Genomic DNA, 14,800 nt, shown 5'->3' with positions numbered 1-14,800 from the left:
ATATATATGTAATGTATAGCTGATTCACTTTGTTATAAAGCAGAAACTAACACACCATTGTAAAGCAATTATACTCCAATAAAGATGTTTAAAAATAACTACTATGTATAAAATAATAATCTACAGTGATATATTATACAGCACAGGGAATATAGTCAATATTTTATAATAACTTTAAATGAAGTATAATCTATAAAAATATTGCATCAGTATGTTGTACACCTGAAACTAAAATGATATCATAAGTCAGCTATGCTTCAATTAAACAAAAATAACCATTCCAATTCTTAATTTGACATTTAATATAGCCCCTAAATTCAACTATGTTTCTCTAATAGGTTTAATTTTCTATTCCTCAAGTACTATCCATCTGTTCAAATCTCTAAAACCTATTTCTAAAACTCTTGCATTCAGCTGAAGACCTTTTCTCAAACTTTATGGAGAAAGTAGAAATCAAGTTCCCATCAGGAACTTTACAAACTTTCCTAAATTTACTTCCATCTTCTCTTTGCCCTCTTCTCCTACTGAAAGCAAATTATTTCTTTTTTCTTCTACCAGGTCATGTATTTTACAACTTCCTTATTGCTAAATTCAATTGACACGTTTCTGTCTTTATCTTGTTTCATTTCTCCCAGAATGCAACACATTTAACTATGCTTTTCTTCTAGATACACCCTCTTCACTTGGCTTCTATTACACTGCTGCCATCTGTCCTCCTTCTACTTCCCTGGCCATTCCTTCTAAGCTCCTTTGTTAGCTCTTCTTTCTCCCCCTGACCATATGTAAGAGTAGTTTGGAGTACCATCCTGGTCCTTCTTCCTTACTTTTATTTTTCATCAGGTGATCTTTTTTCTTTCCTTGAATTTCTTAACACTATGTTGAGAAATTAAAAATTATCAGCAGAAATTCTAGGTTTACACATTCAATTTCCTGCTTTTCACTTCAACTTGGGTGTCTTAGGGATACCCTTAATTTAACAGAAACTTTAATCTCTAAATATTAACAAGGAAAATTAAACTCACCTCCCATCTCCTCAAACCTATAACTCTGTAACTTCCCTTCTTAGTAAATGGCAATACTATCTTCCCTGTTTCTCAAACCAAAATCTAGGTGTCATATTTGAACGTAGTCCAGTAAATCTATGCCATTCTCTTGCTGAAAAATTCTTGTTGACTTCCATTACACTTACATTAAACCCAAACTCTTTAAAATGGCCTACTTGGAGCATGATTTAGCTCTCCATTTGAATTTTTTGAACTCTTCTCAAGTCTGTTTATGGCTCAGTCATGCTGGTCTAGTTTCATCTCCCGCATCCTGCTAAATTATTTCCTACCTCAGGATGCTGGCATGCTCTGTTGGTTTAGAATCCCTTCTGTCACTTATTGTATAACTAGTTTTTTCCTCTTACTTTGGATCTCAACTAACAAATATCACCAAAAGGATATTTCTAACCACCATATCTGAACTAAAGTGTATTCCTGGTCCCCAATTTATTATTGTCCATCTCAGCATTTCCTTTTTTCTTCATGGGAGTTACAGCTACTGTTTTATAATTATTTATTGGCCCTTAACCTATTTTGTGTATTGTTCCCTCTTTAGTAGCTATGCTCCCTGGGCTGGGAAGAGGTTTTTCTTCTTACAGTTTTCTTTTGAGTGCCTGGCTCTATAAATACTCATTAATGAATGAATTGAATAATGAATGAGGAAAGAGGCCTATATAAAGTTTATGTAAAGGTCAAATGAAATTATGTAGGTCAAATCACCTTTGAACATATTAAAGTGTTAAGGCATTTTTATTCCATTTTTTTTTCTATAATGAGTGATAGGCCTCACTATCACTAGGACTGTTTCCATCCTCCTATCTTCCAAGCCACCTTTCTACTCTCATTCAGAAATCTTCACAAATTCCATCTCATGCAGGAGTCCTGCACAGACCAGGTAGGTTGGGAGAAAATTCTTACTACCCTCATATATGTCTTTTCTGTATGTCCAATTTCATCTGTAAGATAAGAAAAGTGAAAATTATGTGGAAAAAATTTCAAGAACCTTAATTAACTCTAAAGGATGAGTGTTAAACTTTTGTGTATATGTTTCAGTATATATGTGTATATGTGTCATTTGTGTATATATGTGAGTGCAAGTGCTGCACATTGGTTTTCAGCACAGGGTTGAGTTGGGGTTGAGCTTTTAAGGCTCCATCTACCCTATTGTCTTTGTTCCTCTGACATTTTGAGGGATGCAGGCTTAGCCACAAAGCAGGCTTAACTGTTAAACAAGGAAGGCTTTTCCTCCTTGTTTAGAAGGTTAATTGAAACCAAGGTGAACTGCTTGTGTAACCCTTCTGTCCACACGTTAGTTGAAATCCTTTCATCATTGTTCCTTGCGCCTATGCAATAAAGTTTGTACCCTTGGCATATTACACATGAGGTATCTTTTGAACTATAATCTTACTTTCTATTATGTATACCTTTTCAAAAAACTCCATCCATCTCCCAATCCTTTGGATACTCTGAAAAACTTATGATTTACTGGCTGTAAACCACCATATTTGTTTTGTAAACAAAACCATGTTCTCTCATGCCTTCACCAATTTTTAAATTTCATGACTTCTTCCTGATAGCTCTTAAATTTTTACTTTATTTTTTATTCCAGAAAACATCTATCCATCCTCAAGAATCAGTTCAAATTTTACCTCCCCTATGAATTTTATTTAATCTCTCTAGAAAGAGTCACTCCTTCTTCTGAGGTGTCATATCTTCAGGGTATCCTTTTGGAATATCCATATTCATATTCATTTTCATAACTCCAAGGATGCTACTCACATTCTGTTCTAAGTGAATTATACTCCTTGGAATACACAGTGCATAATCTTGTTGGCCAGATGTGATGACTCATATTTTTATATTCTTCTATACATACTACATGTATCTCATTACTTGTATTATATCAGAGCCTTTAATCCTAAACAATATTTTTATGTCTTCGGTACATACTTGATTACCTGTATTATTTTCCTTACATCTTCTATATTTACCACCTTTTTCTTATTATTACAAGAAGAAGACATTTTTACCTTTCCTCATGTTTAGGTATGGCGGAATTTCTTGAGCAACATACTTGACCTCTCTACCCATTTCTTCTTCTGTCTCTCAATTGGTTATAAATTTGGGAGTAGAAGACAACTGTAACTTATAGGTCCTCTCAAACCTCAAGACTAACCCACAGCTTAGTTTTTCCCTGAAATACAAACACTGATTTAATGGTAAAGCCTCATGGATAAGATTCAAAGAAGTCGGAGTTAAAATGTGGTAGTTTGCTAATAAATGTTTCATTTTTTCCACTTGTAAGTCTTTTTTTGTTCATCTTATTCTGCAGTAGTCTGATTCTGTTGCATTTTCTCATTGAAATGTCATCTATAATTTAAAGCAGTGAGCCATGATATAAAATAGAGTAAAGCAAGTCTAGGACTTGTGATCAACGTTTGGAGAGCATTGGTACTATATTGGAAATCATGTCATGTTTAATGGAAAGCAGAATCCTCCTATAAATCCAGTAATCAATAGCTTGTTGTCTCTTCTTATTTGAAAATCCTATTCAATAATAATTGTTCTTATGCTAGGTTTTGAATATTAAAAAGCTAAAGAGGACAAATGCTTCCCTCACATAATTTGTCTGAGTTTAATAATTTGACAGCTGGCTAGAGGGTAATGTTAATGAAGCCAAAATCACAGGTTTCTTGTGAGTATCCACCAGTAAATTTGCTCTAAATTTGTACAGCCTCAATTGCACTTTTAACCCAGGTGAGTTGACTTATGACTGTGAACCAATTATCTTAATAAACACTTAGAGGGGGTAAGAGTATATTAATGCAAAATCCAGTACCACTAATATAAAAACAACACATGGTTTAACTTTAGGGAATTTACTCCATTTATAAACAAATTAGGTGACCTTTACCAATTTTATGGCATTAAGTGTAATTTTTATGTTGATAATGTCCTCCTCTCTTGACTCCAACTCCAACTCATATGTCTGTTGATATGCTTGTTTGATATCTCTTTAGCTTTCAAATTTATAGTCACCAACAAATCAAAACACATGAAACCATCAAAACAAAACGAACACACAAAGCTGTTGCTTTCACTTTTGCTCAAACTATTTTTACTTCAAGTCTTCTCCATCTCAGTTAATGTCACCACCACCTACTGAGTTGCTCAAGCTCTAAACCTAGAAGTTATTCTCAATTCCTCTTTACTCCCATCCCTCAAATCCATCTATCAGCTAGTTCTATTGTCCTACCCCCATAATTATTCTTAACCCACCTCTGCATCTCCATTGCTATCACCGTAGCCTAAGTCACCTAGATTATTGCTGTAGACTTCCAACTAGCCATCTGCTTCACATTTATCTACATTCAACTTATTCACTACAGAGCAGTCAGTTACTTTTGAAAATGGAAATCTGATTACAAAACTCTCCAGTGACTTCCCTTTGCAGTTAGGATAAAATTTAAGCTCTTATGCATTGTTTACAAAGCCTTAACTAAGTAGATCTTTGCCTACTTTTGTGATCTCACTTCAGCTTATCACTCTCTGTGCCTTGCTCAATGCATTCTAGACACACTAACTCTTTCTGGCTCTCAGATTCACAAATTCTTCCTTGTTACAGGCTTGCCTCTGCTGTTTCTTTTGCTTTAGCTATTATATCTCCAGATTTAATTTTCCCTTGCTTGTTTTCTCATCATTCAGGTCTAAGTTCAATGTTACCTTCTAAGAGAGGTGTTTCGTTAGTCAGATCTATATTAGCTCTCCTACTTCTCAGTCACTCTAACTTAAGGTCTTTATTAAGACTTGTCCTTTTTTTTAAATTGAAGTCTAGTTTATTTACAATGTGGAGTTAGTTTCAGGTGTACAGCAAAGTGATTCAAATATATATATATATATATATATATATATATATATATATATATATACACACACACATATATGGTTGGCCAAAAAATTCATTTGGGGTTTTTCCATTACATCTTACAACATATATATGGTATATCTATCTAGTCTATCTATCTATCTATCTATCTATCTATCTATCTATCTATCTATCTAATCTATCTATTCTTTTTCAGATTCTTTTCCATTATGGGTTATTACAAGATATTGAATATAGTTTTGTGTGCTGTACAGTAGGTCGTTATCTTTTTATATATAGCAGTGTGTATCTCTTAATTCCAAACCCCTAATTTACCCCTCCCTCTAGGACTTATTCCTGTCTGAAATAATCTTGTTTATTTATTTTTTTATGTGTTTATTTTTTGACTCCTTCAAAGAGAAAGTAAGCTCTATGAGAACTGAGACTCAATCTGTCTTAGTCATGCTTCTGCTATATATCCAGAATTCAGAGTAATATCTTAAATCTAATGGGCCTGTGATAAATATCTGTTGAATCAATGAAGGTTAGATTGCTGCAAGAAGATTATGGATCATCAATAAAAATATTTTTCCCTATTTGAAAGCCTAATATATTACTTAATTAATACTTCTCTTTACACATTCAACTGTTTAATTTAAAATGTTGAGGTTCCAGGTTGAGTCTTCTGAATAGGAATGATGAAAATGTAATACTTTTGGTGAAGGTAGATGGTCCAAAGTGAGCTAAATGTAGCTCATGATGAATTCCATGAGAAATACCAGCTGAAGCAAATGTGTTTGAAAATCAGTAATAATAAATATTATCATAAAATTTTAAGAGACACGCAGAAGATATGAGATCAGAAAAAAATCTTAAAAAGAGATGCTGTAGGGTTGAGTTAATTGAGATAGAAATAAGAAAATGATTAGTTATTTGAAGATTATGTGCATTTGTCAGTTTTGAATGGTTGAGAAAAAAGTTGGTGCTTATTCTTCTTTGTAGAGGGATAAAACAGCAGATGAAGTTGTCACTTCCTTTGGGAAACTACTGCCTTTGGTGGTGTTTCCTTTCTCTAATTTCTTTTGGTATTTTTCTAAAACATATATTTTTTAATTCTCATTATCTGTTTGTTTGGTGCTTACTACCACAAAGGCACCCTAAAGGCGGAAACTATAACTTATACTTTCCCTTTGCATCCATTTATCAGCTAGTTCAGTGTGAGGCCCATGGTAGGTGCTCAAGCCATCTTTCTCATGAGGAAACATAACACTTTCCATGGTAGTGCAAGCATAAGCCTGGTATCAGAACATCTGTATTCTACTCCCTGTTCTGCTCCAATCTGCACTATAAACCCTCTAAGCTTCATTTTTGTACCAATTGTTATATACAAGTTTGGACTTATAGGTACAGAATCCCTCTTTTCTCCAGAAAACTAGTAGGCAGAGGTTTGCATCTAAAACAGAAATTGGCTGAGTTTGGCTGCGGAAGCTCCTAAAGTGCTCAGGAGTGCTCTGAAATTGAGGGACTTTAAATTTCAAAGTCTGACTGTAAGAATTCTATGTGTAGCAGGACTTCAAGTGAACTTTTCCTATTATTTGAAAATTGCAGGTAAAGCATCGTACAGTAAAGGATTAACTTTACCCAAAGAAAGTTTTGGCCTTTCTGCCCAGCTCCTTGGAGGTAACTTTTAACCCCTGAGATATCTTGTCTGATAAGAGTGTCTTTATTTACCTGGGGACCAGGGGACATGCCAGATAGTCTATGCTAACAATATGAGCTATGATGGAAGCCTTGGACCACAGAGTATCAACTTGACCTCTGGAAATGCTGGAGACTAAGGCCAACTATGTGTATATAACCAATTCCTAATAAAATGCTTGAATACCAAGGCTTGAGTGTGTTTCCTTGGGTGGCAATACTCTGTGCATGTTGTCACACATCATTGCTGGGAGACGTAAGCACTGTTTGCACAACTCCAGAGGAGAGGACAGCTAGAAGCTTGTGCCTAGAACTCTCCTAGAACCTGCCCTCTGTGCCTTTTCCCACTGCTGATTTTAATCTATATGCTTTTGCTGTAATAAACCATAAAGATATGTATAACAGTTTTGTTGAGCTCTGTGAATCCTTCTAGTGAATTATTGAATCTGAGGTTTGGGGACCTCTTCTACGACAGGCACAGAGCCCCCAACAAAACGCACTAGTACTTCCCTGCCAAGCTGCCAGACACCTCCTTTATAAGACTTACTGAGAGGTGAGATCTAAGTCCAGAGCCATTGACCACCACCTTGTCACCTCTGTCTAGTCCACATGAGGAGAAATCTGAGAAGCAGGTGTTATGGGGGTGTGTGAGATTGGGGAGATATTGGCCTTATGTAGAGTACAGTGTTGCAGTGAGAGACCTCTCCATCACCTGAAACAAATAAAGGGGATTCAAATAGAATCAGTCATAAAGTTTGAGGGTACTGCCAGATGCAGGGATTGGTAACTACCCCCAACCAAATGTTTTTGTATGGGTGGTTTACCACTCACTCAGTGCTGTCTTGACCTTAGTAGGGTAGGTGGGAAAGTTTTTAAGAGAGACTTACATGAGTCTTCTTAAAGTTTGGGGATAAATGTGATCATAAAGATTGATGCTGATATTCACTTCGACCTAATACCTCTGAAATAAAGATCTGTACCAAATAGCTCAAAAAGCAGGACTTATAAAGAAGGTTGTGTACTGTGCCCAACCCCTTTGGCTCCCAGAGGGTGGTACAGAGGATTCCAGAAGTTCTAATGGGCCCATGTGTAGGAGATTGGAGGTTAGAAAAGGGGCCTGAGAAACAGAACAGTCTGGATAGCTGCTTAGGGAAATAGTGGTATTCTCTTGCAGGACTTGTGGAAGGATATAGTTGCCCTTCTCTACAAATATCCCTAAGGAAGAAAGAAACTGGGTGATACTGAACATCATCCTAATTAATACAGTCAGAGGCTACCACACCAGCTGAGCCACCAGTAGTAGATGGAAATATGTGTAGCCAAAGAGAGGTCAGCACCATCCTGAACTCTCACATGTTACAAAAGACGACCCTGTTCTGTCCCATTTTGTCTCACTGCCCCTATCTAACAACAGAGGCATATGGCTTACACAAGGGAATGGAGGTGTGTCAAGTCCTTTTCCCCACCTCAGGATTTACCAACCATATGCCTGCCTACTCTGCACTGGAGGATGGAACTTTGGAAAAAACAGGAGACTAAAGTTTTCAATTTAATTGGACACATTCAATAACTAAATGTAATTGAAAATGTATGGAATCAGAAATATCATTACAAAATAAAAATGTGATCTAGCATAGTCAGTGAAATTTTTGACTTAAATAAAATGTATATTTATATCCCCCAAATTGGAGACTTCTAAATAAAGCTGGTGTATTTTTCCTTCCATCCTGTCTTCCCTCCCTCCCTCCCTCTGTCCCTCTTTTTTCTCCTCTCTCTTCTCTTTCTCTCTTTTATCTATATTTAGATACCTATCTATTATCTGTCTGTCTATCTATCTATCTATCTATCTATCTATCTATCTATCTATCTATCATCTATCTATCATCTCTCTCTGTCATAGGATCCCTGCCATTACAAAATGATGATCATATTTGTTTTTCTCTTTCTGACTTACTTCACTCTGTATGACAGGTTCTAGGTCCATCCACCTCACTACAACTAACTCAATTTTGTTTTGTTTTTTTTTAAATTAATAGCTACTTTATTTATTTATTTTTGGCTGTGTTGGGTCTTCATTTCGTGCGAGGGCTTTCTCTAGTTGCGGCAAGTGGGGGCCACTCTTCATCGAGGTGCGGGGACCACTCTTCGTCGTGGTGCCTTTCACTATCACGGCCCCTCCCATTGCGGGGCACAGGCTGCAGACACGCAGGCTCAGTAGTTGTGGCTCACGGGCCCAGTTGCTCCGCAATGTGTGGGATCTTCCCAGACCAGGGCTTGAACCTGTGGCCCCTGCATTAGCAGGCAGATTCTCAACCACTGCGCCACAAGGGAAGCCCCGTTTCTTTTTATGGCTGAGTAATATTACATTGTATATATGTACCACATCTTCTTTATCCATTCATCTGTTGATGGACACTTAGATTGCTTCCATGTCCTGGTTATTGTAAATAGAGCTGCAATGAACACTGTGGTACATGACTCTTTTTCAATTATGGTTTTCTCAGAGTATGTGCTCAGTAATGGGACTGCTGGGTCATATGGTAGTTCTATTTTTAATTTTTTAAGGAACCTCCATACTGTTCTCCCTAGTGGCTGTATCAATTTACATTCCCACCATACACAAAAATAAACTCAAAATGGATTAAAGACCTAAATGTAAGGCCAGACGCTATAAAACTCTTAGAGGAAAACATAGGCAGAACACTCACTCTATGACACACATCACAGCAAGATCCTTTTTGACCTACCTCCTAGAGAAATGGAAATAAAAACAAAAATAAACAAATGGGACCTAATGAAACTTAAGAGCTTTTGCATAGCAAAGGAAACCATAAACAAGATGAAAATACAACCTTTGGAATGGGAGAAAATATTTGCAAATGAAGCAACTGACAAAGGATTAATCTCCAAAATATACAAGCAACTCATGCAGCTCAATATCAAAAAAACAAACAACCCAATCCAAAACTAGGTGCAAGACCTAAATAGGCATTTTCCCAAAGAAGATATACAGGTTGCCAACAAACACATGATAGGATGCTCAACATCATTAATCACTAGAGAAATGCAAATCAAAACTACAATGAGGTATCATCTCACACCGATCAGAATGGCCATCACCAAAAAATCTACAAACAATAAATGCTGGAGAGGGTGTGGAGAAAAGGGAACTCTCTTGCACTGTTGGTGGGAATGAACTGCCTTTTTAAATGCTGCAGTCTCTCCAAGTCAGGGTTAAAGGGATCATCAAGGGAAACCTGCATCAAGGCTGATGAGAACCTTACTGAAAGCAACCATGGAAGTACTTCAGAAAAATTACCTTCCTGCCAGATCCCAAATCTAAACTCTACCATTCTCCAGGAAAATATTTTACTTGTGCTTCCTACCTGCTGCCTAACTTAATTCAAAAGGAAGAAGAACTGGTCTGGCTGTGTCAGTCCCACCCTTCTTTTCCCCTTCACCTTCAGGGCAGCATGGAAGGGCTCACTGCAGCCCAACAGAGAACAAGCTGTTTGTAGATATTACCTTGCAACTTCAAGTGTGATCTGAACAGCTTCTTGTTGACCACTGTGTTTGTGTGCACATAATTTTTGTCTTTTTGGTTGTTTGTTCAGTGATTCCGCACTAGACTATAATCCCCATGAAGGTAAGATTATGTTTTCATTTTTGTTTTTTTCCCACTATAAACACTAGCACAGCCCCATAATCATCAATGAAATACAAAAAAACTTTGTTGGGTGAAAAAATGACCTTCTCTAGATTATCAGGAAACATTTTATTAACATAGAAGTTCTACATATCATTTATTTCCATTGAACAAATATTGGTTGAATACTATTACAGGCCAGGCACCAGTCTAGATGCTTTATATATATATAGCAATAAACAAAACTGACACAGAAATCCATGTCTTACTTTCATTCTAGCTATGAGAAACAGGTTCTTTCTTTTTTTTTTAACAAAAACAATTGCTGTATTTAAGGTATACAATGTGTTGTTTTTGATATTGTTAACATACCCATCATTTCATACAGTTACTTTTTTGTGTGGTGAGAACACTTGAGATTTACTCTTTTAACAAATGTCAAGTGTATAATATGTTATTATTAACTATAGTCACCATGCTGTACGTTAGGTCTTCAGAACTTATTAATCTTATAACTGAAAGTTTGTATCTTTTGAACAACATCTCCCTATTTCCCCCACCTCCTCGGCACCTGGTAAACACCATTTTACTCTCTGTTACTATGAGTTCAACTTTCTTTTATTCCATGTACAAGTGATATCATGCAGTACTTGTCTTTCTGTGACTGGCTTATTTTATTTAATGTAATGTCTTCCAGGTTCATCCATGTTATCCCAAATGGCAAGATTTCCTTAATTTTTAAGGCTGAAACACCCCCATTGGGTGTAATTATATACTTGATGGAGAGACAATGTTCTAGGCCAAGGTACAGCAAGAATTTTCTGTAAAGGCCAGGTAATAAATATTTTTAGCTTTTTGGGTCACATAGTCTCTGTTACAACTACTCGACTCTGCCATTTTAGCACAAAAGCAGTTATGCACAATATGTAAGTGAATGAGTATGGCTGTGTTCCAATAAACTTTATTTACAAAAGAAAATGGCAGGCTAATTGTAGCCCATGAGCTAAAGGTTACTGTCCCCTGTTCTAGGTACAAGATAGGGCATGGAAATTACATGGTTGGAAATATGGAATATGCAATTAGATACACTCTTTCACTTTACCACAGTTGGAAGTAAATATTCAGATCCAGTATAAGGCTTTCCTCAAGCCATAGGCACAGGACCTTCATATCATAATCAAGATGTCAATAGATCAATTAATTGGTAAATCAAGTATTGATTATTTAGAAGTCAAGTCCCCAATTTGTGTTACACTTTGGAAAAAAGTTAGACTTTATACTGAAGGGCTGAGAAACAAATTATTTTCATTGGGAAAAAAACCCAAGATTTTCTAGAACTCTATAATAAATCAAATTCTTAGGATCCATCAAACATGTTTTACAACTGTGAAGTTCAGTTCATAAAATCTGTTTTCAAACTTATTTTTCTCCTGACATAAAAGGGTGTGAGAAAAAAACCTAAATGAGTCAGATATAATATTTTTCTAAACCTGAAATAAAAGTATGTTAAAAAATAGTTGAATTTTAAGCTCATATGGATCTTGCAGATTCACCTTGAACTTAACATCCTAACAGTTTTAGACTTCTATGAGCAGGAGTCAATGTTATAGCATGACGAAATATGTGATAAGAAGAAATAAATAAGAAATTCAAAGATAAACCAATGGATTTCTGTTTCAAAGTGTGATTTCTTCACTTTTCTGTTATCATCAGCAGAGGGAAAGGGACAGATTAAGCAAAGATTTTGATGCTTTTATACGTCTTTGCTGCTTCAGATCACCAGATATTGTTAAGCAGCAGTTTCCATGTATTCTGTAAAGGAGGTCTTAGTCTATAAAATGACTAAGAAATGGAGACATTATTTTATTTAAATTCATCATCATTTTCTTGGCTGTTACTCACAGCTATCTATAAAGCTTTTCTAATGAGTACTTAGAATATGACAAAAAATAATTACTGAATAGCTGCCATGTGCATGGAATCATGACATCATCAGATTCTTCTCTTTGCAAGCTACAGCCTGGAAACTTTAAGATAGTAGTTCTGATATTTGGAAGGAAGCATATATTCTTTTGAGAATTTGACTAATAGCTACAAATTTCTTCCCAGAAAATAAATATATGTGATATATTAGAACTCAGTTGTAAACGATAGACATCAACCCTAAGAAATAAGAAATAAGAAATAAGAAAAATTTACTAGCAGGATATTGGCAGGATTATGGAAGCCATGGACACCTGACAAAGCAGGAATGAATTTAAGTGAATCTGGAGAACTGTGAAAGATGTTGGAAGCATAGCAGTGACCTTGGGGCTAGCACTCTTGCCAGGATGTAACTATTGCCACCATTGCTTTACTGCTTCTGCTGCCACCACTGCAGTGAATAACTTTAAACTCTTCTCTCCATCCTTTCATCCCTGGATCAACATTTAAGCCCCAAGAGGAACCATCCAGCTGGCTAACATTAAGCTCTTTGCTCTGGCTCAGACACAGACAGAAGGAACATAGAAGCCAAAATTTTGAATTACCCATCTATGAAGGCTGCATATAATGGAGTGGGGGTGATTACCCCAGACAGAACCAAGGTGATAATAGAAAGGGGAAGTTGTAGAATAACTGAATAATGACAAATGCCCTCTGTAGTTACATACCTATAATACCAATAGAATTTTGGAAATCTTTTCAGGAGTTTATAGACAAAAAGCTACTTATGGATCCTTGAAAGGTCCATTTTCTCCTCCTTTAACATACAACCTCAATTCCATTAAGCCATGAAGGGTGAATCACTATGACTCAAAGTTAAGGTGACACAATTCCTGTCTCTAAAAATTTTCTCGTCTGATAGGGGCAAGAGGAAATTTACACAAGTTACTATAATAAAGTGACAGGTAATAGTTAAATATATGGTTACTTATAATAGGATTACCTAAAAAAAAGATAGTTATTTCAATAGGGAAGTTCAATGTATGCTTAATTGAGGAGAGCTTTTAAGATGGACCATGAAGGAAGCTAATATTTCAACAAATGGAAATGGAGCAGAAGGGCATTCTAGTCATGAGCTAAGAAAATAATGTGGGGGAAAGGTAAATACCATTGCAGTGCATTGTATAATCAATTAACTATTTGAAAATATGGGTGGTGAGGAGGAATAAGGATCAGGACTGTGAGATTTAAGGTGGGAAGAGACCACAAGTACTCTTTGACAGGCTGGGAGCACAATCTTTATACTGTGGGTGGTCAAAAGCTGTACAAGGTTAATAACAGCATGTGAGCAGATGAAGGACCTGATCATATGTATATTGAAACAGATTTACTCTGGAATATTTTAGAGGATGGACTGAGGGTGGAGAATCCACAGGCAGGACACCTTTCAAAGAGGAAAATGCAAACACTTGATGTGACAGTGACTGAGAACTAAACCAAGACAATGTGACCAGGAAGAAGATAAATATGAGAGCTATTGTGAAGAAAGTTGGATGAACTAGGTAATGGAGAAGGAGATATTCTATGTGGTCTGCAGATTTGGAATCAGTTTAAATGGCTGGTCAAAAGTAGTGGCTATTATGCCTGCATTCCTGAGGCAAGTCTTCTAAGTCTATCTAAAAATGTTGATATCTAGGAGGTAGATCAAAAGGTAAAAAAAGTGACTGAGATGACATATAGAGTTAACATGGTCAGGTGGGAAACATAAATAAGTGATAAAGGATGAAAATTGATAACATAGAAATATGTGAACTAGAGATTTTTTTAAAATTCAAAAATGAAAAACTACATCATAATTATTTATTGTCTTTCATAGTTTGTTATTTCTTTGATTTGAAACCCAAACGTTTAAGGTTTTTTAAAGTAGAATGACTATAGGACTGTTATTCTTTCATTTTGAATTTCAAAGTAAAATAAGTATTCAATTGTAATATTTTAAGTGGGGATAATGCTTAGTTTTATTCATTTTCATAATTTGAAAACAACTAATATAGGTGATTCTGAATATGGATAGTATTTTAGTATAGTTGTTTTTATATTTAGTGTGACTTCATTGGAGATACTTGTAGAATTCTGAAATTTTAATATCATCATATTTGGTTTTTAGTTCTTTGTTGTACTCCAGTTTAGTATATTCTCTTTGGTTCTCCATTCACAGAGGAAGGCTAACTGCAAAATGTTAGATCATTTTTATAAAATGTAAAGTCAGACAGAGACAAGATGGTGGAGTAGAAGGACATAAGCTCACCTCTTCTTAAGAAAACACCCAAATCACAACTAACTGATGAAGAACCATCAAAAACAACAACAAAAAAGCTGGAACCTACCAAAAAAGATACCTTACATCCAAAGACAAAGAAGAAGTCACAACAAAATGGTAAGAGGGGCACAACTCAATAAAATAAAATCCCATACCCACAAACTGGAAAATAATTATACCACAGAAGAAATTCTCCAACAGGAGTGAAAGTTCTGAGCCCCACATCAGGCTCATCAGCCTGATGGTCTGGCAATGGGAGGAGGAGCCACCAGATAATCTGACTTTGAAGGTCAGTGGGGTTTGAT

This window comes from Balaenoptera physalus (assembly GCF_965194825.1).
Source record: "Balaenoptera physalus genome assembly, chromosome: 15".
NCBI classification, from domain to species: domain Eukaryota; kingdom Metazoa; phylum Chordata; class Mammalia; order Artiodactyla; family Balaenopteridae; genus Balaenoptera; species Balaenoptera physalus.
Note: the sequence above shows the minus strand (reverse complement) of the source record.